The sequence below is a fragment of the Periplaneta americana genome, chromosome 8, assembly GCF_040183065.1.
Source record: "Periplaneta americana isolate PAMFEO1 chromosome 8, P.americana_PAMFEO1_priV1, whole genome shotgun sequence".
Classification (NCBI taxonomy): domain Eukaryota; kingdom Metazoa; phylum Arthropoda; class Insecta; order Blattodea; family Blattidae; genus Periplaneta; species Periplaneta americana.
In genome coordinates this window covers 87,964,397-87,989,135 of record NC_091124.1, presented here as the reverse complement: position 1 = coordinate 87,989,135, position 24,739 = coordinate 87,964,397, and the positions used below count along the sequence as shown (strand labels likewise).

At 34.6% G+C, this 24,739-nt stretch overlaps 1 protein-coding gene across 4 annotated transcripts in view; it reads right to left on the bottom strand.

Moving 5' to 3' along the window:
• Rfk (Riboflavin kinase) overlaps positions 1 to 24,739 on the bottom strand; it is a 61,731-nt gene that overhangs the window by 5,940 nt on the left and 31,052 nt on the right. The window contains exons 5-6 of one of the 4 annotated variants that reach the window (XR_011333456.1): positions 15,045 to 15,135; positions 5,270 to 5,350 (exon numbers count right to left, since the gene is read on the bottom strand). The exons of 1 other annotated variant lie outside the window; for it this stretch is intronic. The gene's annotated coding sequence lies outside the window, so the exon portion shown is untranslated. Of the gene's footprint in view, positions 1 to 2,492; positions 2,550 to 5,269; positions 5,351 to 15,044; positions 15,136 to 24,739 lie in introns of all 4 variants that reach the window. 2 more of the 4 variants (XR_011333455.1, XR_011333458.1) reach the window with 2 other exon arrangements.

Sequence of the window (24,739 nt, the reverse complement as noted above, 5' to 3'; positions counted from 1 at the left end):
AATCCAGATGTTTGAGATGGGCAAGACATGTAGCACATATCGTCCCTCCTCTGGCAAATTAGCGAAAGTGAAAAATAAGCGACCCTGCACTTAAGGTCAATATTGCACAATTTAATAGTGCAATATAGACCTTAAGTGCAGGGTCACTAATTTGTCACTTTCGCTAGTTTTCCAGAGGAGGGACAATATGGGTGAATCCAGAAATAAAGGTAGAGTATTAGTTAGAAGACCTAAGGGAATAAGACCTTTGGGGAGGCCGAAACGTAGATGGGAGGATAATATTTAAATTAGGGTTTATTTAACGATGCTCGTAACTGCCGAGGTTATATCAGTGTTGCAGGTGTGCCGGAATTTTGTCCTGCAGAGTTCTTTTACATGCCAGTAAATCTATTGACATGAGCCTGTCGCACACTTAAATGCCATCAAACTAGGCCGGGATCGAACTCACAACCTCAAGCACAGAAGACCAGCGCTATACCAACAGTGCTACCGAGGCTGACAGGGATAATATTAAAATGGATTTGATGGAGGTGGGATATGATGCTAGGGACTGGATTAATCTTGCTCAGGATAGGGATCAATGACAGACTTATATGAGGGTGGCAATGAATCTTCAGGTTCCTTAAAAGCCATTTGTAAGTAATAGCTGATATTTGAAATGACATATGCAGAGACACCAGGTATCGTATCTTGTGAGGGTCATTTGAAAAATAAATATATAGTAATACATACATAGTGTTCTGTCCAAGGTCAGGTCTCTCATTGCAAACCCAGCACTTTCCAGTCTTTCCTATTTCTGCCTTCCTCTTTGTCTCTGGATATGATTCATACATCTTAATGTCGTCTATCATCTGATGTCTTCTTCTGCCCGGAACTCTTCTCCTGTTCACCATTCCTTACAGGGCACCCTTCAGTAGGAGTTTCTTCTCAGCCAATGACCCAACCAATTCCTTTTTCTCTTTCTGAGCAGTTTCAGCATCATTCTTTCTTCCTACTCTTTCAAACACAGATTAATTTCTTATTCTGTCTGTCCATTTCACACACTCCATTCTTTTTCATATCCACATTTAAAATGCTTCTAATCTCTTCTCTTCACTTTGTCGAAATGTCCATGTTTCTGTCACATACAATGCCATACTCTACACAAAGCACTCCACTAGTCTCTACCTTAGTTCTTTTTCCAGAAGTCCGCAAAAGATGCTCCTTTTTCTATTAAAAGCTTCCTTTGTCATTGCTATTCTTCTTTAGACTTCCTAGCAGCAGCTCATGCTACTCCTTATAGTACATTCCAAGTATTTGAAGCTATTCACTTGTACTGCCTTATTTCGAATTCACACATTTACCTTCTTTATTTTTCTTCTGATAACCATGCTCTTCGTCTTGTTTGCATTTATCTTCATTCCACACTGCTCACAGCTGTCATTTAGTTCCAGTAGCATATCCTTTAGTATCACCTCCTCTTCTGCTAGCAACACCTTATCATCTGCAGTATATAGTAATGTGAAATGATGAAAGTGACAGTAACATGAAAGTCCATGAAGCCAATTAGATTTCCAATTTTGTTGAACATCTGCATTCACCAAGTAATGGCACTAACACCTCTTCCATGTCTGAGAAATGAATTCCATGCATGCACGTTTTCAGCTTTCGGTATAAGATGAAATCACATTTATTCAAATCTGAACTGTAGGGAACCTTCTGTTATTCCTGAACAAAAGCTTTGTTATAACCCACATGTAAATGGATGTTGTCACAGAGAATAACAACTTTATATTCCACCAAGTCATACAGCATTCACATTCTGGGGCCAATTCTCTTCTGTCTTCCAAAATATTATGGTAAAGAAAAATATTATGGCAAAAAAAAAGGACACATGTCTGTCTCTCAAACCAAAAGCTACAACTTGGAAGAGATCATGACTACATTCTTCATATGACAGAGGTGCCAACACGTGGATTTCTTTTGAAATGACACTTGTATTATGTATGTTTATTCATTACTCTCTTATGCTAGAAAAATATTACTTAAGAAACAATGGACTGAAACTTTGGAGGAATAAGGATGGTGATGATAACAAGGACAAAGGATTGGGTACAATAAACATGTACATTTGAATACATTAATTTTAAGTTTTTTTTTTTTTTTTTACATAAATAAGTCTTTGTTCAAAGTACAATTGATGAGAAAATGTAACATTTTTAGCGTAAAACAAAGTTCAAGGTACTTCACATGCCAAAGTCAAGGTCGCTAGATGTCGGTGTCGAACAGCTCTTAGTCAGGTCCTCTCATCCCATTCCACCAATGCATAAGCATTGGAAAGACAAACAATCTAAAACCTTTATTGGAATGTCTTGAGCAATTTGGGGCTGCACATCCAGGCATTTTGAAAACTTATTTTATGAAATATATAAGCCTTAACACAACCCAATGCAAACAAACTGAATGGATGACGCAAATATGGTGGCGTGCAAAAACCTGACTTATCGACAGACCTTGGCCAAAGTATATGCATGCTGCCATCTGTTGAATGTTGCATAAGGGTCATTCTCCTGAAAAGGTACATTTTATTGTCACAATAACGTTTCTCCACAAATAATAACTCTAAGCACATATACAGTTGAAAATGTAAATTAATTTTATATTCTATATTGTCAAAGAACGTAAAAAGTCATGTCCGTAGACTGTCACAATCCTCAAATCAATATAAAAGGTTGTAAATCAAAATGGAAACTAAATTGTAAATCAAAACTGCATTATTTAAGACGTAAATAGATCAAGATAAGCATGAAAACTTGAAGAAAGTAGGTGATAACAAAACAATGAATTTTACAACAGACGGAATACTTGTCACAAGAATTTCAGTCATGTCAGTGGACAAATCTGCTACTTCATATAAAAACTGCTAGAATGCAAGAATGCAGATGAGTCTTGGTTATTACCAGCCAGCAATATTGGTATTGGAAGCATATTGCTTTCGTTATTGTTTAATATACTGGCGAGATAATTCCTAATGAAGTACTAGATTTTGGTTTTGCTAAGATCATCCTGTCACATCTGTAGACATGAGAGTTTTCTAAATATTGAATAAATAGTTAATTTTACATATTTAGTATGTAGGGTAGTGCGTTGACATTACCTGAAAAGAGAAATTTTATGACCTTAAAATTATTGGATTCACGGAATGCTATAAGTAAATTCGTCACATCCATGGACATCACATTTGTTGACATATCATGTCCAAAGATGTGACAGTTAATCAACGGACGTGACTAAAAACTAATTTTAATAATTCTGAAATTTATTTGAAATTATGAAATATTATAGAGGTAGCTTTACAAACAAACTTAGAGCTTAAATATAAATACCTGTGTTCTAGTGCCACCCAACTCGTGTTTGGGAGCAGTTCGGTATTACTATTATTAAAGCTAATTATTTAAGATTTCTATTATTATAACTAATTATTTAGTATTAGTATTACAACTATCAAATCCTCCCATGTTCAGAAACATACAAGGCTAAAGGTATATAAAACACTAGCTCAACCGGTCCTCACTTACGGTAGCGAGGCATGGACAATCAGAAAAGCTGATGAACAAAGGCTGACGACAGCTGAAATGAGGTTCATGAGACGAACAGCAGGATGCTCTTTGCTGGAACACCGTAAAAATGTGGACATATTGCAGGAACTAAAAATGGATCCTATAGTTAATTTTGTTCAACAATATCGACTTCAGTGGAAAAAACATGTCGAAAGGATGGATCGCACTAGATGGCCTAAACAGATTCTTACTTATGTACCAAGAGGAAAGAAGAAATTGGGAAGACCACGAAAGTGCTGGCATGAGACCGTAACACATCCTGTAGGGTCTAATACGTGAAGGATATGATGATGATTACAACTATGGCTAGAAACATAAAATTTACAGATATTAATGGATACATAATGAAAACACATTATTTACAAGAAGGAATTTTTTAAAAGAATCATGTAAAATAAATTATATAATATACTGAATTCTTTTTTAAAATTTGTCATTGATGAATTTCGTTAGTTTCTTTAATAAAATAATTTAATAACTTAGGATGAAAATTGAGCTGTTTTTTCAACCGGCAGTTGTAAAACGTTAAGTTCAATTAATAAATTTTTGTACGGTTTCTTCTTGCATGCATTCATTCATTCATTCATTCATTCATTGAGTGTTCTGCCCAAGGACAGGTCTTTCATTGAAAATCCAGATTTCTCCAATCTTTCCTATTTTCTGCCTTCCTCTTTGTCTCCTCATATGATCCATATATTTTAATGTTGTCTATCATTTGATATCTTCTTCTGTCCTGAACTCTTGCATACATTTTTTTTTTCTTATTCATAGATTAAAATATTTAAAAAATGAGGAAGACAGATAAAAGAAGAGAATGTAAAAAGTTGAGCATGAGAAAAGCTACTGTCATATATGTAGTCAAGCTAACTATTTAAAGTGGATTTAATGCTAAAATACCAAAATATGATTTAGACAAGCAGTTCTCAACCTATGGTATGTGTACCACTGGTGGTATGTGGGCCACTGCTGCGTGGTATTTCAAAGTGTGAAATAAAAATATGAATTATTATAAATTATAAAAACTATATACCTGTTTTCAAAGTTTCAAATAATGAAAAAATTAAATAAAATGATTTCAATTATGTGACTACAGAATTTTTGGATTAGTGACCCATTTTCTATTGACGACACTTTGCCAGAATCCTTATCTACTTTCGAGAAAGACGAGCTCTCTTGAAATGGAAGTCTGAGGAAAGTGATCAAGAGAATGGATTTAATAGGCTTTTGGATGGCAAGAGGAAGTTAATATTCTGTCATCTCAAAGAAACTGTAAAACTTTTTATGGTGTACATAAGTACTTACTTTTGTAAATGTGAGTTTTCTTCTCTGATTCATTTTTAAAATAAATAAAGGAATAAGCTGAATGTTGAACCTGATTTAAGACTCAAATTAACTCAATTTAAACCTGACATAAAGAAGTTGTGTTCTGCTAAACAAGCATAACCTTCACACTGAAAATGTGTTCATTTTTTTCAGTTACAGATTTTAACAACAGCAGGAATATTATGTATTTATGATTAATTAAACATGCCTAAATAAAATAATCAAAAGTAAAAACATTAAAAAAAATTATCCTAATTGTAAATTTCGGAAAATTTTACTTTCAAAATGAACCTTTTCTGGAGAATGGCCTATAATCTACTTACAAGTGAATAAGCGACATACATTACCTAATAAGTAGAGCCCAGATTTTGGTGAAAAATGTTTTTCTTCTTTGTTGGAGATGATGCATAGTAGCAATTATGAACATTCTGCAAGAAATATGGGGATTTTATAGGTCATCAAAATTATTTTTTTTTTTTTCCATGTTTTTTTTTTTTAACATTTGAGTATAATTTTAGATTATTTTCTTCACTTCACATATTTGCATAGATCATTTTTATATTGTGTGTGGTTAAATATTCATTTTCGTCATTTTTGTTTAATACCTAGTTTAAGTAGTCATCTGTATTTCTAAGTATCAATATTCGTATCAGCATTTTCCTTACAGATTATCTTGGACTAACCCATATCCATCTGCAGTGCTCAATCCTTACATTAACTGTATCATATTTCCTCTGCAGCAGTTTTAAGCTGTCTTGGTCTTCATGTGTACATGTGTGTGAAAGAGAGAAAAATTGTAGCTGAGCACTACAATATCAGTGAATTCCTAATTTCATCACTAATGAGTCACATTTGCTCTGCATTACGTCAGCTTCAGGGAACAAATGTCGCAGTATAAACTTACCACTTATGAGATCTGTGACATTTTACAGTGCAGTGCAACTGAAAGGATGAAACACAAACTGTCAACTGCAAGCCATTTAAGACAGCCTGTGTCAGAATTCAGTGAAAACACATTCTCACTAATGGAACTACAAGGTGTATCAAATAAATGGGCTTTTCTAAATACAACAAAATAATTACGTTGCATAAAGAGACAGAAAATAAAAATACAAAAATTGTAACATTACATATTGTCATTTATGTAACATCAAATCACATTCAAGTTTTGAAAATTATTCTGGCAGGTGACGACCTTGATGATGTTCACACTTAGAGAGCCAGCAATGGAGATCAATCATGACATGTTCCAACATCGCAATAGAGATGGATTCGATTTCAACATGGATGTTATTCTTGAGCTCTTTAATGGTGTGTGCCTGATGTGCACACACTTTACTTTTCAGGTGTCCCCATAGGAAATAATCACACACAGTTAAGTGACGGAATCTGAGGGGGCCAATCAATGTCACCATTCCTGGAGATGACACGGTTGTGGAAAATCTGAGGCACTGCTTGCATAGAAATTCTTGTTGAATGCAATGTGGCGCTGTCTTGTTGGAACCAATATGGCCTCTGTGTAGGGAATCTAGTAAGTTCCTGTATGAAGAATGAGCTTACCATGTTAGCATACCTGACAGATGTTACCATGGTTGTTCGTTCCTGATCATCTTCGAAAAAGTATGGGTCAATTATCCCCACTGAAAAGATCTCACACCACACTGTGACTTTTTGGCTGTGTAACAGCAGTTCATGAAGTTGACGAGGATTTCCTCTAGACCAGTAACAGCAGTTTTGTTTGTTAACAAAACCACTAAGATGAAAATGTGCCTCATCAGACATCCATAATGAATGCAAGAAAGCTTGATCTTCATTCATTTTGGCCAACAGCTCCACACTGAAGTCCATTCTTTGTTAAAAATCGCCCACTTTTAACTGCTGGACAAACTGTATTTTGTAAGGTTACAACTTTAAATCTTTATGCAGGATTCTATGCACACTAATTCTTGAGATCTGCACTGTTTTGGAAATTTGCCTTACAGAACATTTAGGGTTTCGTGTAACAATATTTCGCACTCTGTGTATTGTTTCCTGTGTGCGAATACTCCAAGGGCTTCCTGTAGGTTTCTACTTCAAAGCACTTCTTGTAGCTTCAAAATTTTGCACTCATAATTTGATTGCTTTCCTCTGATTGATGTCCTCGCTGATATGTACATCTATTATCAGGCAGTACATCTTACCTGACGATAAGTGTCAGAGGAAGAACAATTGTTTGTATGTCTCTTAAGTCTGACTAGTGTAATATGAAGATAATTGGTAATGTATGCAATGAAGGGGGAAAGGAACTGGCCATCCTACCCCATTATCTCCTGGCCTAGTTGCCTCATAAGTGGTGCCTTCTTGGTATCACTTGTAAGGTTCAGACCTGTCTTTGGACAGTTGACTAAACAACAACAATTTGAGTGCATGTTCCGATGAGACAGGACCATTTCTTCAGATATTAATATAATGCCGATATTCCCTTCGAGAAGCGGTCACACTATCACCATTTTTATAAAAAGGCTTAACAGCTGTTGCTCATTGAGATCCATTCCATCAATACATGTTTCTGGCGTAGTATTGTTAAACAGATGACAGTAAAATATTGTTCCTACATATGACATAGTATTGTTGAACAGATGACGGTCAAACATTGTTTCTGCAAATGGCATAGTATTGGTAAACAAAAGACGGTCAAAAATTGTTAGCAACACCAAAAAGAAAAATTTTCTCAGCAAAATAAAAAAGCCCGTTTGAGACACCTTGTATATTGTTCTGTAAGGTGTGCGAAATAAAAATCACTGCAGATAAATGGTTCAGTGTACAACAACATATCAGGAGAGAGAAACATTTATGAGCTCTTCAAAATGTGAACAAAAGAAAAGTGTCTCAATTATGTTACAAGAAACTGCTTTCACATCAGTAGCAAGTCATCGTCCTTTAATAAATAATTATCTAGTGTGTTTGTGAGTGCGAACATTCTGCTAGGAAAACTAAATAATTCCAAATTCCATGATTTTCTTGAATCCACACTGGTCATATTATTCCAGATAAATCAACACTGCATCGAGTGTGTAAACGGGAAAAAAATTATCTTATCAACTGACGAAATTATTGACACAGAGGGCCATTATGTAGCTAATGTAATGAGAGGGACCTAGAAACAAATTTTTCTTCTGATCTCAGAGGCTTTGGAGAAGGTTAACCACACTCAGATATGCAAACTGTTCGATAAATCAATGTGTTCACTGTGATGTAATGGAGTACAACATTAGAACATGCTCTTCTTCCTACCAGACAGTGACTTACATGGTAAAGAAGGCGAAATCTATTGAGTAATTTTACAGTAAGACACCACATCAAAATTTTCAGAAGTAGATAGACTAAAAACCCCACTACTAAAGTAGATAGACCACAGTAAAGAAAATCTTTGTGACATCTCCGTCCTGACTCAAATATTTCAAAGACAAGGTTCGAGAGGTAGCTTTACCTCCAGTACCCATTTTAACATGGTGGGGTGTACTTTTGAATGCATGCATGTACTACTCTGACAATCTTCAGTCAGAGAGTGCATAGGATCCATTTTATGATCCTGAAACTGAAGATAAATTGGCTTGTATTATCTTCAAATCATTTTTGTCGAAAACCATAACCTATCTAGAAGAAAGGGCAACTCAATAGAATTAGTAACAAAATAGAATCTGTATTGGATAAAAATAAATGGTATAAGACAGTATGTCAATAGTCATATTTTATCAGAAGAAAACTTCACAACTGACATTCCTGAAGAAGATTTAACAGCCAATGACGTAGTATTTTTCGAATATGTTCCATTATTTCTGTGGAAATAGAAGTTTAAGTACATAAAGGGTGTCCCGAAGCGGGATGTCCATAGCTTACCTATGTGTTCCTGGGATCATTTTGAGTGAAAAAGTTCTTATCAACATGGGTCCCAATTGCTAAGGTATCTACGGAAAAAACAATTCTAAATTAATAATTTTATTACTTGTGACTGACTTACAATTTTGTTTTGAAGAATACACATTCTGAATGGTCACATTTGAGGTTCGAAATGACCACCATAGTTGTCGAGGCATCTTTGAACTCTGTCTGTAAGAGAGTTTATCGCTCTCATTACACCACTGCCATCATTTCTCAATCCTTCACCGCACTCCATTATTTTCCAGAGACGTTCAACCCTTGATTTAAAAATTCAGTCACACACCTGCCAAAGTGTAGAGGTACACCATCTTGCTGCAGCCACATGCCTTGTCTGATGAGAAGAGGAACATCCTCCAACAGCAATGACAACTCTGCCTGCAGGAAATGCAGATAATGTTGAGCTGTCAAAATGTTTGGAAATGCGTTTCCTCGGGTGCATGTGGATTCTCAAACCAGTCAGCCCACACATGTTCGTTTCTTGTGTTTGTGATACCATTTCTGTTGAAAGTTTCTTCATCTGTGAATAAAATCTTCAAGCACAACTCACGGTTTTGAAGGAATCAAGTGCAGAAGTTTTTACGTGCAATGTAATCATTTGGTTGTCGAGCCTGGACATTGGATGTGAAATGGGTATAAACCAAAGTCATGCAAGGTTTTCCAAATTGACATATGACTAGTCCCGGTTCAATTAGCAATTCTTCGAACATTTGGAGTTGGAATGTGATCTACTCTTTCCAACATGTCATCTTCCATGTTACTGCATAGTCATCATCTTTCACACTGTGGTTGAGGACCTATATCTCTTTTTCTGATGCATCGATAAAAATTACTAAACATACGCCTATCTGGGACTCTACGGTTAGGAAAACACAGCTGATATTCTTTGACTGCTGCTCTCGCATCCCCATTACAGTAACCATACACAAACAAAATATCCACATACTCTTCATTGGTAAATGTAGTCATTTTACTGAGGTTAAGGTAACTGTAAGGTAGTCGAGCTAGGACATCCTGTTGCGGCAAGGATAAGTAAACAACTGAGCAGTGTGCTCAAATGGGTGTACTAGTGATATGGTACAATTACGTAAATGTAGCTGAGTGATGTACACACATTCTGTTCAGAATTAACCGAACTACAGCCTTATGACGAGGTTGCATACTGTTGTAAATAAATCACAAGTAATAAAATTATTAATTTAGAAATGTGTTTTCTCTAGATACTGTTGCAATTCGGACCCATATTCATTAGAACTTTTTCACTCAAAATAATTTCAGGAACACTTAGGTAAGCTATGAACAACCGCCAAGCCTTCACTTTTGATAACTTTAGGATGACTAAGATTGTGTATTGCAATCCTGATTAAGGTATGTCTAGTTATTAATTTTTCTTATTATTTTAATAGAAATGTTCTAGTGGTGATTATTATTTCAGTATTAATACTGATTCTACTAAAAATGTTTATTATTTTATGATAATTGATAATATTCATTAGTTCCTTTTTTTTTACTGGTTTAGGTCACTGTAAGAAAATCTTAAGGAAATTTTATAGTTTTTTTCTTTTTAGTTCATAAACATCCTGGCCCTATTAATAAGCAACTAACAATGCACATAACCAGATACTGTCATGAAAGTTATAACATCACTGAATTAGTCCATGTAATAAAGGGGAGTAAACTGAAAATGAGTTTATTATTTATGTGCAAGAGGGTTGACTAACAACATATTAATTTAATTAGTATTGTAAGATGATAAAAAACAATAAAACAAAGATGTTACAGTCATGCAATAATAGTTATCTTTTTGGCACAAGTGTAAATAGTACACATTTACATTAAATATATATTTCAAGTTGGACAGGTTATAAGATCGCGATTTCACGGCCGTTTAAACTCAGAACAAATAAAAAATAAGTATCCATCGAATTACAGCCTGTTTTATTCACGATCACGATTTCATGACCGTCTAAACCGGCCATATAATCAATAAAGCAGTTAGTAAAACTTGAATGCTAAATCTTGTTGCAGTAAGTACTAGAGATATAACTACACAATAATACATGCTAAAATGTAAATATGAATGTTAAATTTGTTACTTATTTGTGTTACGTGTAATATTTACGTCATGAAAGATCGAGGTAATGCATTAATTTCTTACTGAATGAAGTTTGTACATTGAATATTGCATTTTCTTTGGCAGTAGTATTTTAAAGATTCACTTTACACACTGATAACGATGAGCAAAATGCAACTTTACGTACTATAGTAGATTCTGCTATCACTTTTTATTGTTTAAGACGTATTCTGTGATAGTGATACAATAATAACTATAATTCTTCCATTTACCATTTATTTTAAATGAAAGATATTATTTAAAGATTATGAAGATGGTATGGAGACAAGGGAATTAGGATGAAATGAGAATGGCAAGGGAAATTAGAGTACTTGGAAAAAAAATCTGACTTACAGCAGTTTCGTCCATCACAAATATGACAGGACTTACCATGAACTAAGCCACAAAATTTGGGAAGCGGATGTTTGCTGACTGACAAACATTTACTGCATCATATTCAAGTATAAATATGTATTTGAATAAAAGATGATGATATTGTTGCTATTATTATTATTATTATTATTATTATTATTATTATTATTATTATTATTATAGAGAGTGGATTAATCTTGCACAGGATAAGGACCGATGGCAGGCTTATGTGAGGGTGGCAATGAACCTTTCGGTTCCTTAAAAGCCTTTTGTAAGTAAGTAAGTATTATTATTATTATTATTATTATTATTATTATTATTATTATTATTATTATTAGTATTATTATTATTATTATTATTATTATTATTATTATTATTATTATTATTATTATTGTGGTGATGATGGTGCTAACTAAATTAAAGAAAGGTTTTCTTTATCTTAAAAAATTACAAGTCTATTAAAAACAAGAATAAAATGTATCTATTTTTCCATTACTACACAAACACAACAAAATAAACTCATCAAACAGAGTTCCCCAAATAAGATAAGAACAAAATTATAAACAGAATAAGTAATAATATTAACACAGTAAAGCAGTTATTACTTATTCAGTGATTACACAAGTGTTAAGTGTATCCAAAAATGAATAAAATTATACAACTACAAAATACAGCTTATGACAGAGAGACAAAACAGAATACAGCACTTTATAATAAATGATACAGTAAATCCCTTTCTTCTTATTATGCCTTTTGTGTAACACTCAAAATACCATTCAACAAAGTGAATAATTATGAAATGTCATGACCAGGCTTTGAGACATAGGACCTGATACAATAAGTGTACTATGCATAAACTGTACACAGTCTACCAGTTGTGTTTCAAGAAGGTGACAGTAGGGGGAAGAAGAGACAGTGGGAGGAGAGAAGGGGAGGGAGGGGAGAGGAGAGGAGAGATGTTTACGTGAAAACATTGCAGTTTCCAGGTACTGTACAGTCACGTACAAAATAAAAATGGTTTGAATTGTCTAACATCACAGCAAAAGGATATCAAGGGAAAATGTCAAAATGAATTTAAACGCATTTCTTCTTTGTTTCTTTTATATGCAAATGTACAGTATATACACTATGTACATGGTGAAATGATGTTCAGTTCTGATTTGTTTATTTCTCTTCTTTCTGTTCTCGAGGTTTTGTATCTAAACTGTTACAATGTACTACAACATACATTTTCAAAGTATCAAAACGAAATCTTCCATTGTCGGCAAATAAATTTTGTATTGAGAAAGGCTGTGATCTACATCACATGGCGTGATAGGAGCAAAACAAAAAACATCATATCATTGTAATCTATGTTCGACACTCCCATAATCTTGGTTGACTTCTGATCTAGTAACATATCTCTTATATTACAAAATATTGCATCCACATTCCTTTCATACAAAATTGCATTTAATTTCTGTTTAACACGTTCAGTGGCTGGTGTAGTTGGTAGTTGATAAATTATGTGTGTCATTTGCTCAATTAGTTCGAGGGTTCAGCATCTCTTGATCTGATGTTTCTAAAAGTTTGTTGTGGACACACAAAATTATTTTGTGCGAGATCGTGCAGATTTGCTTGGTTTCCACACAAAACCAATCCGCGGAAAGTCTAAAATTTCACATTCAGTATTCCCAACCTAACACACATAACAATTTCCCTCTTCTTACCGCTTAAGTGACATATTGATTTTACTGCTTTAGGCTTTTAACATATTATTTTTAGAGACATTCAATATAGTAATAATTATAAATTAGAAACTTACCACTGCAATTTCACCTAAATGGCACTGTTAATTATTGTTTTTAAATATTTGCAAAAATTAAGTAAACTCTACAACTCCACTAAAGTTACTGGATTCGTGATGCAAGTTACATTAAGGAAGCCGTGAAAAAATCAAAAAGATTCCAGATTCATCATAGACTGGGGGGAAAAAAAGATAGATGTATATCACGGCCTGCTGGAGTATAGTAAACACACAAAACATTTTAAAGCAACAATGTTGAAGATAGATATTTTTGTTTTGCAAATTTGCCATCATTGAACAGAAACCAAGATGGAGATTTCATTGCAATTAATTAGAAATTCCTCTTTCAGGTATGTAATAAACTATCTTCGCACAAAATAATGTACGATACACGAGCGGTATGTTTTCTTTCAATTCTCGGAAATTAAAAAAGCTCAACTACGTTTTGCTTTTTCAAACTTTTCCTCGAACATGAAAACTTCAACATACCGCTCTTGTAACGCATATTACTATTGTATGAAATTCAAATTATTCTTCAATGTCGCCACATCCAGGGATTCTACAAGTCTGATTGAAGAACAATCGTCCTTAAAGGTATTGATTACTTGAACGACTGTATAGTAATACATATTTGGCATAATAAAGTTCTGCATTAAACCATGTTTCCCATCACGTTCAATGGGCTGTGGAAGTAGAGGAACAGCAGTTGTCATTTGCTTGAGTTGCAGTACTCTTAAAGGCGCCTTTAAGATTCCCCCCCCCCCCCCAGTTTAAGATTAAATAATCTACATGACTGTGGCAGGGTATAAAAATAGTGGCAATAAATGAATGATTTAGTAGAGATTTCTTTCCTGGACTGTCAGGCAGAATTCCTACAATCACATTTGCCACACATCTACCAGCAGCATCAGTGGCTTCATCTATTTTTTTATTTTAGTAAGTTATTTTATGATGCTTTATGAACAACTTAGGTTATTTAGTGTCTGAATGAGATGGTGATAATGCTGATGAAATGAGTCCAGGGTCCAGCACTGATAGTTACCCAGCATTTGCTCATATTGGGTTGAGGGAAAACCCTGGAAAAAACCTCAACCAGGCAACTTGCCCCAACCGGGAATCGAACCTAGGCCACCTGATTTCGCGGACAGACATGCTAACCGTTACTCCACAGATGTAGGTGGCTTCATCTATCAATATCCAGATTTTATTATTTGCTACATTTTTTTTTATATTAGTACTTAGTGTTTTATCATAACACTTTTGCAAATAAATCTGTTGCAACATTGAGTTGGTAAAGAGTATCTTATTTGTATATTTTTTCATGAATGCTTTGAAGTAAGCATTGCCAACCTTATTAAATGGTATATATTTGCAGCTACAATTATTTCACAGAGATCTAAGAACTCAGATTCTTTATCTGGAAGTGAATGGCATTTTTCCCTCTTCTTTCACAGAATACTTAGATGCTAATTATTGTATTTATGTGTGTTACAGAGGTTCTTTATATATATCAGAAATTGTCTTACATTTACATATAGCCTAACCCTGTCCCCATGCAATGGAAAACAATCACTGTCAAATTCTTGAACAAACAGATGCATCTTTACAACTCTTTACTTTTGGCATAACAATATTTTTATTAGTCACATATACAAAACAAATGCCTCCTGTCCCACATAGTATACTCTCTGCTTGCTAACCTGAATCCACACTCCTTTTGTATATTGGGTCCTAAGACTCGAAGTCTGGTCATGACATTTATATCTAATCTTGTATCTACTGCAATAAGATAAAGAAAACTCGTATTTTTAAACATTTTAAATATGCATAGAATCTTGCAAGGAGAATAAATTCTTACTGTAAAATAAAAATTAATACTTAAAAGTTATCAAACTGCTGGGTGTATATCTACATATGAAAATTATGAACATACCTAATGAGAAAGGATATTTACTTCTCTCTAGAATTTCAGTTATGAGAATATTAATTATGCACACGAATATTCTTGCGTCATACAACTGGATCTGTGAAACAATGATATTACTTGAGTTTACACTCAAACTTACAAGTAGTGACCCACAGCACATGTTAATATCCGGAAGATTACTATTGCTTGTTCACGGAATCTCTGGAGTGGCAGTGAGAAAACAAATCTTTAGTGCATGTCAAGTCATAGATGGCTGGTCCAATAGGAAGTCAGGGAGCAATAATAATTGCCTGGAAAGGGGAATGCAATGTGTGGCACTATAAATTCTGTGAGTGATCCTCAAACACAGCAATTAAGCAGCAAAGAACAAGTATATCAAATGGCAAGTCAGGCTCAGTGTTGCAATCAGGGAAAAGTGCCAGATTGTACTAAATGTATAATTATGATGAGAATCTGTTTGCATATAGTAAAAATTATGTTTTGAAATTACAGTACCTAAATACACTTTATAAATGCATTATTCAGTTCAATGGTTTTAATCTTGTAGTAGCAGTATGCATTTAAATGGGGATATGAAAGGTATTTATCTGACAGTCATGGGAAAATATTCATAATGGTGATTTCATATATATAGTCACTTCTCGGTTACAATAGTCCTTGAAAATTACAGGATTGTTTCCGATGTCTGATAACGAATTTGAATGACGTCATGTGCGTCAGAAATCACACTGACAGCTGAATTGCAGCGAGAGGTGACAGACCAGTAGTGAGTGATTTCATAATCAGAGTGCATGGTGTATCACAGTAGCAATGCCCAAGAAAATCGAGCCTTTTTGGGAGGAGTACATAACAACTCTTTCCGATGCCAAGTACAGTTATGTGAAAATCAAGGAGCCTGCAAAAAACGTGGTTTCGTTATGTCCAAGAAAGATATCTTGTGTGTACCTAATAAGACTCGGATGGGATTAATTCCAGAGTGGAAAAAGTAAGCAAATCCATCCCCCGTCACAAGTCGCCGCAACCCATGAGATGATAGAAATTAATTTCATTCGAGCTTTACCAATGTTATTAAGTACACAGAAGATGCCTTTCTTGGAAATAACGAAACCTCGTTTATTGCAGACTTATTTTATTTTCACTTAACTGTACTTGGCATCGGAAATGGTTATGTACCCCTCCCAAAAGGCTCGATTTTCTTGGGAATTTCTGCTGTGAGTCGCCGTGCACTCTGACTAATGAGATCACTCAGTACTGATCTGTCACCTTGCGCCACAGTTCTGCTGTCGTGTGGCTCTTGATGCACATGATGTCATTCACATTCGTTATCAGAGGTTGGAAACAACCCTGTACTCGAATAATTTTCTTTAAATTCGTCTTATTTTACACCTTTTTTCGTGTTTTATGGCTATTACTTTAAGTTAGCAATATAATTACAGTTTAGAGAAGTGTCATGTGTCAGGTTTCCAGGAATTAATAATTATTATAAGTGGGTGTGGGAATAAAACAAGTTTTATGTTGAAAATAAGGAACTAACTACATTCTATAAATAACTTTAAGTTATGATTAGTAGTCGTGTGTACTACACCAGATGTTTTGCATGTATCATGCAGAATGTGTGTTATGTTTGAATATGCTGTGCAGGACCATTAGAGCAATCTTAACTCGCCTGCGTTTGCCATGATACTGTCATGGAGACAGTAAAGGAAGCATGAGCTCTCAAGCACTGCCCTCACTTGAGTGACGTTATGCACAGCCACACTCCGCAGATTCCGTGGTCAAGTTTAAGTACACAAGAAAGCAAGTACTTATTTATTTCTTATGTAATTTCATTTCTATATTAATAAATGATAAGTACCCTCTCATTTTATTAAGACATTACACTGACACTCAGGTAGAGGTCTGCACAGGTCGAAATTCTTGGGCCTGCCAAGCTTGATCTGAAAGACCAAAACCCGACCTGAAATTAGCTTATAATTATCACCCGAGCCCAACCCGAAACCCAAAGACTAGCAGGGAAAGTCAAGACCTGAGGTCACAAGGGTCAGGAACAGTTGTGAGAGATTATCATTCCAATAGAGGCATGAAAAAGAGCAACCAGTCTCCAGATAAAACAAATAATCAGTGCTCTGCATCTATAACAGAGTACAGACAATACAAATGCTGGTACAAAATACGAAGTTCACCTAAACAATAACTTACGATGATGGTAGTCTACTGTTCTTGATAGGTGCTGGGTGGACACCTAATCACACATGCATTAAAATCTTCGTATTACTTTTTAATAGGTATAAAATTCCCGAAAAAAAAAAAAAAGAATTGTGTTTCTTTAAGATCCGAGCCCGGCTTGAACCTGACAAACGTAAGTGAATTTCAACCTGAACCCAGCCAGAGCCTGCAGTGTAGGCTGAGCCTAGACCTGCAGGCTTGACCCGAGCCAATGCAGAGCTCTACACTAAGAACCTATTCAGCAACTGGAACTGGTAAACGTAAAAATAGATAAGGCATTATTATCATACACTTTCATATCATTCTACCTGTATTACTATACAAAGCATAACATAAATTTGCTGCTTGCAATAATAAAAGATTTCAAATGTACAGAAAAAAAGTTAAAATCAATAACATATGCGCAGATCACACAGCTGCATGCACTTGGAATGTGTTCCTAACACATGCAACATATTACATACAACCAACACATACAATGTAATGTAATAAATATTACGAGGATTAGCTGAAAAGTTTTTCATATGAGCTTCCAAATTTCTGGACATCAGTCCAGCTATGCAGTGAAAGTGTATCAAGAGTCGTGTAATGAATGCCATTGTGCTCAAAATAGTATGTTGTCACTGAATTCATTTGATTTTGGCAAGATAGATTTGAAGGACGTACCTCATTTATGAAAACCTGTCATGGCAAGTGATAAAATGCATTAATAACGTCTTGATTTTTAAACACTTAAGCCCATTAGGTAATCCTGAATTCTAATGTTGTGTTTCAAGAGACACTAACGAAACTTTCAAGTAGAAAAATACTGATTCTTTCGGGCATTTTTCTTTCATTCCATATATGGTACATAAGTGTCTCTCTTATCCCCAGCAATAATGCAAGAGCTAAAATGGAGAAGAGGAGGAGGAGAATGAGAAGAAAGAGGAGGAGGAGCAGGAAGAGAAAGAGTGAGATATATATATAAACACCAGATTTCTTCACTGACCAATAAATACAATCTCTGAAGAGTAATGTTATAAATTTCCTATTTTTATTTCATCCCCATACTTGAAAAAAAAAAAAAATTCGAGGAAAAAATTTTTCCGGGGCCGTGTATTGAACCCGGAACCTTTGGTTAAATGTACCAATGCTCTACCAACTGAGTTACCGGGGAACTCTACCAGACACCAATCCAATTTTTCCCTCTATATCCACAGGGCTGACAACAGTCAAGCACCAACATTGAGTGCACACTAACTCTGTGTGACTTAAATTGTGGTTTTTCTGTTAACAAACAGTGAGGTGTATTATGCAAATCAAGCTTTCAGGTATAACTCTCTGTAAAGTTGATGTGAATAATTTCGAGGGAAAAATTGTTCCGGGGCGGGTAGTTGGTAGAGTGTTGGTACATTTAACCAAAGGTCCCGGGTTCTATACCCAGCCCTGGAACAATTTTTCCCTCGAAATTATTCAAATCAACTTTACAGGGAGTTATACCTGAAACCTTGATTTGCAAAAAAAAAAAAAAATAATAATAATAATAATAATAATAATAATAATAATAATAATTTACGATTTATGAGTTCGTATGTAAAACTGCACAGCTACTCCTTACACAACTCATGTGACACATAACCAATATAAAAATATTTTAAAGTTCGCAAATTAAATACCCATAGTAAAATTTTGAAACAGTATCACACAGACAATGTGATTTACAATTAATAGGTGACAAACAGAATAAACAAATAAAATACAGTTCTTTTCAAACATATTCCAATCATATACAACCTATATGGTGTATTCTGCATAAAACATAAATGATACCATTCAGCCGTACACATACACAGTGCACCTAAAGATATAATAAGAATTAATGGAAATGAATAAAATAATTCCAGTTACTTAAATTTAATGCTGGGTTTTTCATTTATTTTTCTACATTGACATGAGAAACACGTAAGAGAGAAGTAGCGGAAGCACTTTATTTGATTACACTTCCAACTGCAGACATTATTTAGCATCAAATTTTAATGTGTGAGAGAAATGGCCAACGAATTTTGTCTGAGTTCTATATCACGAACAGGGTTGCACAGTTTTATTTTTCTACTGGAAGGACCCAAAGACTTAAGCATATAACACTGAAGCATAATCGACAAAAAAGGAATGAAACTAATAAAAATTAAAAAGTGGCAGTGTTATTTAAATACCTATGGGGTTTTGAAGCTTGACCATGCAGTAGGAAACCAACATTAGAGATAAAAGCATGCCAATGGATAGAGGAAATGTACAAGTTTTTTTCGTGATAGATGTCATGGTATAGTTATCCATTTCTCTGTTAGCCACTAGTGTGTGAACACAGCATTTTCGGGTGAACAGAAATTCTTTTGTGTTCTGTAATTTGCTGCAACTGAATCAATTGTAACAATGCAACACAGTTTTCGAACCAAGTATCGTACAAATCCACCAACAGAGAAAACAATAAGAGAATGGTAACGAAAATTTGAGGAAACTGGTTGTTCGTGTGTTGAAAAAAGAACTAGTAGGCTGGGACCATTACCTAAGAGTGTGGACCATGTACGAGAAATGTTTACCAGAAGTTCTCAAAAATCAACATGATGTACAAGCCACGAATTACAAATGTCTTAGGTGGCTATTTGGTGTATCCTATGCAAAAGACTTCTCTGTAAACCATATCAGCTGCAGCTGGTGCAAGCTCTCACTTAGAAAAATCACAATTTTCGTATTCAATTCTGTTTGAAATCCCAACATCTAGAGGATAGGTTTGCTAATAAGCTTTGTTCAGTAACAAGGCATTCTTTCATCTAACTGGCTATGTCAACCATCATAATATGGATGTGTATTTAGGGCATGAAAAATTCCTGTGCAACAGTGGAACATATCTGGGATTCTTCTAAGGTTACTGTGTTTTGTGCAGAGTTATCAAGTACAGTTTACAAATCATTTTTCTTCACCAAGAAAATCGTTACCAGTATATACTGTATATATATGTCTCATGTTACAGCAATGACTAACGCCTCTGTTACAGAAGGAAAGTGAAAACTACATTTTGCAACTGGATGGAGCTACTCCACAATTTCAGGGGATGTACGAGATGAACTCAATGCCACTTTACCTCATCGTTGGACTGAAGCTAGGTCAGATAAAGACTCAACACTTATTTCCTGACCTGCCAGGTCACCCAACCTCACTTCAAGTGATTTTTTCCTGTGAAGTTATATTCAAGATCGTATTTATGTGCCTCCTTTTTTAAGAGATTTACCAGAGCTTCGCCTAAGAATTAAAGATGCAGTTGCTACTATCAATGTTGATATTAATATGTATGGGAGCAGCTAGATTAAAGGACTGACTGACACCTGTCAAGTCATTAGAGGATGACATAATGAACATTTATACAGTTAAGGTAGGGTAAAAACTTGGATTTACTCTTTTCATTGCCATGCTCTCGTGGGTTATTTGTCCCTTGAGCTACAGACCTCCCAAATCCTGGAGGGATTTAAGTAACACCACGTATAATGGTTCTCATTCTGTCTTCTATGTAAATAATATTTAATTTCTCTGAAACAATCATTTTTGGGAACATACAGTTTATAACGTTCTATTTGCCACTTTATCTTATGTAGGTGAAAAGAGTCACAAAAAAATCATTCTGCTAAGTCGCCATTTTGTGTCAATTTTTCAAAGACCTTTTTATTTAAATAAAAAGTATTATATTCTATGTGCATCATTTTCTGATGAACTGATACTGACTCTCAGATACTGATTATGAATACAATTTGTCCAATAATTTAGCAATTTAGGAGAAATCACTGCACATTATGGACATATAGTATGCTGAAAATGTGTATTTTATAAAAATCATGAAACCAATAGCATCACTATAGTTCCTTTTCATACTTCGTATCATAAGAAAGTAAATGCTGTAAAATGTTAGGCCTATAGAACTGCAATTCCTCTGTGAAATAATCAAGATCACACTATACTAGATTTAAATATATAATTCTTGCCCATTTCTGTGGGAACGTAACTTCAGGAAATGCTGATTTAGGAAACGGTCAATAATTAACTTAATGATACAATGATCTCAAAGGAAGTGTTAATGTCAATTCCATTACTAAGTAAAAATTAAAATGCAATTATATAAATTTAAGTATCTATACACATTGTGATGAAATAGTATTAATCATACATTATGAAAGATGCAACCTAATAGATAAATTGAATTACATTAAACATTTCAATTTAAATGATCCAATTAAAAATAACATAAAAAGTCACAAGTCTGGTTCATGATACATTAAAACAAATGCACTGTCTTATTATAAAATTTATTCGGTACTGAAATTTATTAAGAACTCTCAAAGGAGAATTTTAACATTAAACGTTTCCTTTCTAGCCTCAAGAATTATATACACAAAACACGTCTTTTAATGACAGTTACATATTGTTATGTGCATCATCTCCCGTGATTCACGTAATATATTTTGAATATAACTTGTTTCATGGTTGGAGTGATTTTCTATATTAATGAGTGAAAGGTGAAACATCTTAACCACTAATTTTCCTAAAATAATGTTTTTTTAACCATGAATAGAAAGACACCACAGTGGGTATTACTTCTGGCAACTGAACTCTTTCTGTAGCAGCAGTAAAAGGACAGAGTATTTTATCTTAAGAACCAAACAATTATTAACGTAATGCCCAAAAAAAGAGCTTCAAGGACGAAGAGGAGGAGTAGTTTATTTTACGATGCTGTATCAACATCTTAGGTTATTTAGCATCTGAATGAGAAAAAGGTGATAATGCCGGTGAAATGAGTCCGGGGTCCAGCACCGAAAGTTACACATTTGCTCAAATTGAGTTGATGGAAAGCCCTGCAAAAAACTTCAACCAGATAACTTGCCCCGACTGGGATTTGAACACAGGCCACCTGGTTTCGCGGCCAGACGCGCTAACCGTTACTCCACAGGTGTGAACTGGATGAAGAGTTTCCGCAATTTTATTACTGTCCAAAAGTGAGAAGTGATAAGAATTGTGGCTCTTAAGATAATTCTTTCTGGTCTAATTCTATATATTAGTGCTTACTAATAAGAAAGTTAATAATATTTGTTTCATATAACAATTGTTTGGTTTTCTTGGCCAAAGCATGTTTTCTGCTATCCATCATTGCGTTATATTTTTTTTGTTGGTTATTTAACGAAATTGTATCAATTACTGGGTTATTTAGCATCGATGGGATTGGTTATAGTGAGCTAGTATTTGGCAAGACGAAGCCAAGAATTCGCCATAGATTACCTGATATTTGTCTCATGGTTGGGGAAAACCTCACAAAAACCGAACCAGGTAATCAGCCCAAGTGGGAATAGAACCTGTGTCTGATCTGGATTGGCAAGGAAGCACCTCAGTCAACTGAGCTACACCAGTGGCTCATTGCATCATTCGTTGTATGCATAAAGTCAACAGCTGCAGTTTATAAGACATAGTATTATTGATGATTAATGTACAATTTAATCGAGTCACCTGTATAAACATTACTTTGTGTGAAGGGACAGATTATTTTCAATCAAGCATAAAAATAATTCACACCAAACTTCAGTAGAGAAAGGCACTTAGTTTTTTTGTGTCATGATGTTATCTTGATGGAAAAAGACAAAGCAGTCACTACCAATTTTCTGACCTGGTTTATTAGGTAATTTTTGTATGTTTTTTGCCCCCACCCACATTAAAAAAGTGCAGTTATTGAGGTCTACACTGTGATACAATATAAAAAAAAACAAATATATATAGTTATGTACTATGTTCTGCTCGTTGAATTTTTTTTTTTTTTTAAAGGTACTGTAATCATTCATATGAACTAGATCTTAAGGACATATTTGCAAATGGAACATTAAAATAATTTTGTATGGCCACTTTTGATGTTGACAATAATTGTCGTACAAGTAGGCCTATTAATATCGCATCTAGAATCTCATTCATAAAATTTGTAGATTATGATTCTTCAGAAGAATCAGTTCCGTTCTCGTTCATGTAGCATTAACTCTGGAGAACAAAGAACATTGATACTGACACACATACCTCTTCTGCCAAATGTGAAAATGGAGGAACGAATCACAACTACAAGGAATTTTGTATCACTGATTACACTTCAGAACAGAATCCATTTTCAGATATCGGGGAACCAAGAAATCCACAAGAGGGTGAAGTGAATGAATCTTCTTCAAATGAAGAAACTCCAAGTAAGGCAAGGCTAAGTTCATTAAAAAAATAAGGATTTGACAACAAGAGTTACGGCAAAAATCTATAGCTTTTTGGGTATAATTGAAGAGTAAGAGCCATCCCTTGTGCTGCTAATAACTGTATCAATATGTCTTATGACAGAGTAACGATTTATGAGGAATACTGGACTTTGGGAAACAAATATCGCAAAGAGAGTGACTTCTGTCTTGTATTAAAGTCAAAAGTGTTGTCAGAAGTAGGAAGCACAAATGTAGATGGCTAAAACCTATGAGAAAGTTATTTCATTGAACAGTGTGAAAATAAATGTGTCAGCAATTTCTTTTAGCTATTGTTATGTAAATGACACTTTGGTATACCCTATAACAGTCCATGAAAATGATCTGAAAATTGCCAGCTTGATGACAGAGGGAAACAAGAGACTAGTATGCATTGAATACTGAGCACATTGTGGCGGGGTATGATGGGTTGGGCTCTACCCAATTGTAGTCTATCATAAGAAATTGGCAGTCCTCGGTAACAGAAAGCAACTGCAGAAATCAACCCGTAGAAATATTTGTAGTCACAAAGAATATTTAATTGCTTTTATTTAATTATTTATTGCTATAGGTATACAAGTCAGAAAAGAGTCCGACCACTTGTCGGTACTACGCAGAACTTAGTGAAGGGGATCAGTTGTGTTCGAGAACAGCTCTGTGACAGATCGTCTCGCATCAAGTACGTTTTACATAGTACTGTATTTTGTGATTCTGAGCTTTTATAAATTACAGGTTTAAGCTGAGTCTTTCATTCTCTATTAATCTATCTCGTATCTCTTCGTATCTGTATAGTATTTTCAAATGTCCATTTCCTTAGGACATCTTGAGCTTAAAAACTTTTTATGCCATTCTAGCATTATAAACAGACTGTTACTATACTGAATATCGTTCATAATTGGCTCATTATGGCACAGGTGCCGATAAAAACAATGATGTAATACCGGAATGCTTGGATCAGGATGCATGCATCTCGTTTGAATATCTTCTACGCACTGTGTAACAAGAAATGAAATGCAGGACACAAGGTAACATATTATTTATTTCCAATCTTTAACAATTTTGTATCAGTTTTGTAATATCTCATAAAACAGTTCTGTAGTTCAGAGAAACTATATTAACAAAATAAAGGAACATTTTGTAAAATAACCTGCAAGGTCATCCATTCCTCTTTACTCAATGTCAATTGCCAGGTGCAACTAA